Source organism: Patiria miniata, unplaced genomic scaffold, assembly GCF_015706575.1.
Source record: "Patiria miniata isolate m_02_andy unplaced genomic scaffold, ASM1570657v1 HiC_scaffold_26, whole genome shotgun sequence".
NCBI lineage: Eukaryota > Metazoa > Echinodermata > Asteroidea > Valvatida > Asterinidae > Patiria > Patiria miniata.
The window spans coordinates 4,580,467-4,586,131 of record NW_024037065.1 but is presented as its reverse complement, the minus strand read 5'-3'; the positions used below and the strand labels follow the sequence as shown (position 1 = coordinate 4,586,131).

At 37.6% G+C, this 5,665-nt stretch overlaps 1 long non-coding RNA gene across 1 annotated transcript; it reads right to left on the bottom strand.

The window, feature by feature from the left end:
- Positions 1-1,279: 1,279 nt before the first annotated feature.
- On the bottom strand, positions 1,280-5,458 carry LOC119734069. Its single transcript, XR_005272029.1, has 2 exons — positions 5,378-5,458; positions 1,280-2,297 (listed from the first exon to the last, which is right to left on the bottom strand). It is a non-coding gene; the product is annotated as an uncharacterized LOC119734069 (long non-coding RNA).
- Between the last annotated feature and the right edge of the window lie 207 nt (positions 5,459-5,665).

Here is a 5,665-nt window from a genome sequence, read left to right as displayed (position 1 = left end):
TCTTCGTGAAAACGGTGACGATCTATGGAAACGACCCCGAAGGTCACGGCGGTATCCACTCTTTTACAAAATGGAGCGCCCTCTATATCAAATTTGGCGAAGTAGCTGAAATTTCAGAAGTAGCGGGACGCTATTTATAAATTACGGATACTTGATGCTTTACGTTGACCTGACAATGTAAAAAAGCATGCCAATATGAAAGAGCTATTATTTTTGGTTGATCCATCCACCGGGAAAACGTGGAACTTCGTTTATTAATTAGAAAATGATGATTGTAGTAGGACGCCAAGCGCCATTTCCGTCCGCCCTTTTGCGGACTTTGAACTTGAAAATTGGTTTAAAAGTTGGGAAATATGCCATTTAACGTTCAAACATCTAATGAAAAATGTGTAGAAAGACTCAAAAAGTTCTTTTCTAGCAATAAAAAAAAAATATTTGTACCATGAAACTGCCAGTGTGTTTGAAAATGTTTGTGGCCGTCCCCCCTTTTACACAAAAAACAGAGAAATTAACCTTCTGCGATACCGCACTGAAAAGCTTTTTGTTGTCAATCAAAATGTTCACGAATTGTTTCTTTTGACAAATTAAATTAAAGAATAAGAGTTATACTACATTTTACTGAAACAAGTATGCAAATATGTAGTACAGTTTAAGCGTAATGGTATTTTTAACCAAGTGATTTTCATCCTGATGCGTTCCTGCATCGGCCAAACAAGGTGGATAATAAATCTACAACTGACAACCCATTTTTCGAGGCTAATTTTCAGCCATTGCGGGGCAAAACAAGCATTTCGATGTAGCAATTAAAGACTATTAAAAGTAAAGTTCTTTTCAAATTTTTTATGAAAACGAGCAATAAATATAGGAGATATAAAATAAAACCGCCCTTTCACAGAAAATGTAAAAGGGTGGATTTTTGCTCACTTCGTGTAGTCTAATTTGAATAATTTCGTGGAAATATTCTTTAAAAAAGGGTGTTTGTAAGCGGGAAAGGTTGTTTTTGTTTGTATATAAATATATACATATATGTTTTCTGGTTGCAAATTATAAAGAGACAGTAATTTGGCCAAAATGAGAGGAAAGGAGCATTGTACGTCTCAGCATGTCTTCGTTTAATAATTGATATACCCCCTGTTACTGCTCCCCCGTCCCAGCTTGGTGCCAGATCCTTTTTAAGGAAATAATAATATATTTACAATGAGAAATCCCAGCCATTAACAGAGATTAGAAGACTCAATTAAAAGCCAATAAACAAAAACACAAACAATCGAGACAGACATGATTTTCCTCATGTTTTTATTAGGACACTCTTTGCAAAGAACAGTCCACATATTACGGATTGCTTAATAACAAAGCCAAAAAAAAGGTGTTTGGCAATTAAAAACTATAAACATTTGTAGTTATTGAACTTTGCAACTCCAAATAGAAAAGTGAGAGTGCAGTCATGTGGTTTTTTTTTAATTGTGCAACCGACTACAGTGGAACACAGATATAGCAAGGTCCTTGGGACTTTACAGATTACCTCATTATAACAAGTACTTTGTATTGTAAGTATTAAAAAACAGACTTGGGACCTAAACGTCTCCTTGTTATAAGCATGATGTTGTATTAACAGCGCTCTTCTTATCAAATAAAGATATCTTCAATCTGAGGCAAAACTGTTCACTGATGTCAAATTTATAAAGAAAAACAGATAAAGGACACTATGTCGAAATATAAAACAGCCTTTTTGAGAGAAACCTGTAGACATTAGCATATACTATAGAAAGGTTTATACATGTACAAGCTATAATCGAGTATGAACACTTCATTTGTAAAGGCAACATTTTTAAAAACGCCCAATTTTAAACGTATTAAATTTATAAAAAAATTAACTGAAGCACCCATTGGATTGGAAATCATGACAGCATGTGTTATCAATTTCAAAGTCAAAAGATATTTTTGAAACATTTAGTTGGAATATTAAGGTTACGAGACAGTCGGGTTACAATTGATTCTGGAGAACAGAGTGTACAGGGACATTTGTGCACGTGTGTATAGTATCATCTATAAACAAACCCATGTAAGCAGGTCAGAGTATTCAATATTTTCTTCAAAACAGTAAGCTCAAAAGGCATAGGTATTTGGAATTAAAGCAAAAGCAGTACTTTTTAAAAATATAAGAGAAGCTAATACAGGTATTTAAGACAAATAAAAAGGATATTCATAAAAACACATTCTACCAAAAACCACTGAGAGTCCAAAAATAACAAGCACAATATGTGTCCAATCCGGCACAGCAGGTCAGTCACTGGTTCCTTAAAAAAAAAAAATCAATAGTATCTACCGAACTGGAAACAAATATATCGACCACCTAGCCAGTTAGCTGGTATGCTTGGGGCTTATCAAAAATGGTTAAAACTGTTCTTAAGAGATGAAATTAATGTCAGTGTCAGTTTGTAAAAATGAACATGTACAAATTGCCGGTAACAAGTACCACATCCTACTGGGGAAACAAACTGTGAACAGAAATAAAACCCAGCTCTATCAAATATGCATGCATGCATTACACTGATTGTGTCTGTGACAAACTCGTCAAACTACGATTCAGAAAGCAAGCAAGCCAGTCAGCAAGATTCCTAGCCTGCCACCCAAAGAACAAAATAACGAGTCCAACTGTCCACAAGTAGACAAACAAATTGGCGGGATTACCAAAATAGCGATCCTGCCAGCCAGGAAGTAAACAAGCTTGGTCCCAATTACATAAAGCTGAATATAGAAACTGTGGCTTACTACAGCAGGAAGTTTTGCAACTTTTAGCACTGCTTCACGGCATAAGCACTATTGTCCATGTTTCGCTTGTGACAAACCTACCGCCCAGTAAGACCGAATATTCGAATATTCGATCGAATGGGAGGTCGATTATTAAATTATTCGAATTACTCAACCCTACTGTTTTCTGATGAGTTTTGCCCCCATAAGTGTGAAATCTGGTTTTAAGTACACGTGTCGGAAAAATTGTGGAAAGTCGAAAACTGATTGTTCGTCGGAGGTGCTCTTTCACTGAAACCGGTCATACTAAAAGGCGTCAACACAGCGTCAACACATCCAAAATGCATTAAAAGTGACAAAAGCAGTATGTAACCTATACATTATGGACAGAAACAAGATATTGGCTTAAAATCAATAGGTTAAACGTCTGAAAATTGCGATTTCCAGTTCAAGAAAATTGGCTCTCCGTTCCACTCCGAAATCGGCTGCCATGTTGCCTCAGTGGCATATCATCATGGGTGCGAGCGTTGTACAATAAACAGATCTGGCACCCCTCTGTCTGCAGCAAGGCGCCCTCTGTTGTTTCTGACAAGATAATATCATTACCTGCACACTCATACTTGAAATGGTGTAGTCCAAGCCTTGTGCGAAGTCAAGATGGAGGACAACGGCCATGCAAGTTAAAGGTCATTTTTTTCGTGTGAACATACTGGCTTTTAACAAGGAAATGGAAATTCAATCCAATTGAATTTCTCTTTTATTCTATGCTTTACAATTATATACCTTTTTGTCAATTCAGAATGTGTTTTGGATGTGTTGACGCGGTGTTGACGCTTTTTAGTGCGACCCACTGCAACAGCTCCTCACTTTTATGACTCAGCAGCAGTGATTTAGCCAAGTTTTAGTACTCACTAAGTAATATGCCAACTTTGCACATTCATGGACTTTATTTTTTTGTCAATTATTTCTTTCGTTGTTCTCATATGGAATCTAAATATTGGAGTTTGGAATATCGACTGCTTTTCGGCATCAGGAATCACCTTGTCTCTGGAATGCAATTTTAGTCCACAAAACTTCAATTTTCTCCCTTCATCCTGCATTACATTCACCTTCGAATATTCAAATCTGAAAAAGATTATTCGAATATTTGAATATTCGGCAGTCCTAGAAAACAGTGTTAAAACACACTTTGTCTATACCAGTCACCATGGTTAAGCATCTTGTTTACAGTATGTCATTGAGTGGGAAACAAAGACTTGATGAAACACTTTCTGCACAAAAATGACTCAACATTTACCGAAATGCCGATTTATTTTCAGATACATATCACAAGTACACGCGCATGTCACTGTGTGTCTCATGCATTGTATGCGTTGTGTGTCTCCGAAAATCTGTTTTCTCAATGATGCACTATAAATAAAGTGCCTAACCATGGTAACAGGTATTATAACACCTCACCCACAGATTCTGTGTCTTGATTAGCCGAGAGCGAGTCACATGTTACTTTCTAATTTTGCTATTTTTCTGTGCACGGCCAAAAGTACTATGCGCATAGCAACCAAAGTACTATACCATTAGCAACCAAAGTACTATTTCCACGGCGCGGTATTTTGTGTACAAATGCATGCTGGTGTGTGCGTTGCGCGTAGCGCGTATTATTCCAAAGAGAGCGCGCCGCAGACTTGGGTTAAAACATTTCGTGAAGGGGTAGTTTTTAAGAGAGAAATACATTTTCCACCAATTTTGTATTGAAATTGAAGTTAATTTCAACTGTGTTCAGATTTAAATAATTTAAAATAATAAAATCAAGCAGAATCTGTGGGTGAAGTGTTATAAAACAAATATTGAATGCTTTATCTCGTGGTGAAGTAAAACTAGCCTCCCTTGGTGATCCATGGACCTTTCTATTTTCCCTCGGCTTCGCCTCGGGAAAATAAAATGTCCGTGGATCACCTCGGGAGGCTAGTTTTACTACACCACGAGATAAAGCATTCAATATTTGTATACTATAGACAGAATGTGTTTCTAGGCTGCTGTTTTCTGATGAGGTTTGCCCTTACAAGTGTTACATCTGTTTTTAAGTATACTTCATGTGTCCAAAAATGAGAGAAAGCCAGAAACTGATTTTTTGGTGCTCTTTAATGAAAGCATTGGAAGCTGATTAGGCATAAAATGTATTCTTAACAGCTTTAGGAAATTGGGACAAAACCAACGGGACTGTGGTAAAAGTACAGATAGAGACATGCAAATTACCAAGCCAGGCTGCCTTATTCTACACAAACAGGATACCATCTAGCAAAGAAAAAAGTTACTTGCAAGTTTAATAACCAAACTATAAGCAAGCAGCCCAGCCAGTTTAGCAACCCTGCCTGCTGGTCAGTTAAGTAGACAAGCAGTGGCTTATCCAGCTAGGGAAATACAATAGAAATGGGAGGAGGGGCTCCAGCCCCCCCCCCTCGACCCATTGTATATCTGTATTTTAATGAACCTAGCTACGTCACTGACAAGTATAGCCAGCAAGCAAGCAAGTTTGCTTGACAGCCATCCAGTAGAGAGGAAGGCCAATAAGCTTATTAGTGTACATGTCACAGAGGTAAAAATAGGTACAGTATAGTAAGACGAATACCTGCAGTTGTAGAATATCCAGCAACAGAAGATTAAACTCCCAAGCATCTGATTCTTCCTGTCATTTGCAATAGGTAAAACACACGCCTGTTTCCAACAAAAAAATTAAACAGAATCAAACTCAAAACCTTCCAGAAAAAGTTCCCCACAAAAGTTTCTTACATCGTTTCTAATGGGTCGGACATATACCTATTAACCCCATGAGCACGGGAAGCGGTCATGGCCGCGGCCGCTAATCCTCATTGGAATGCAGTTGCCAGCTGTGGTATGCCGTGGCACACAGCTAGTG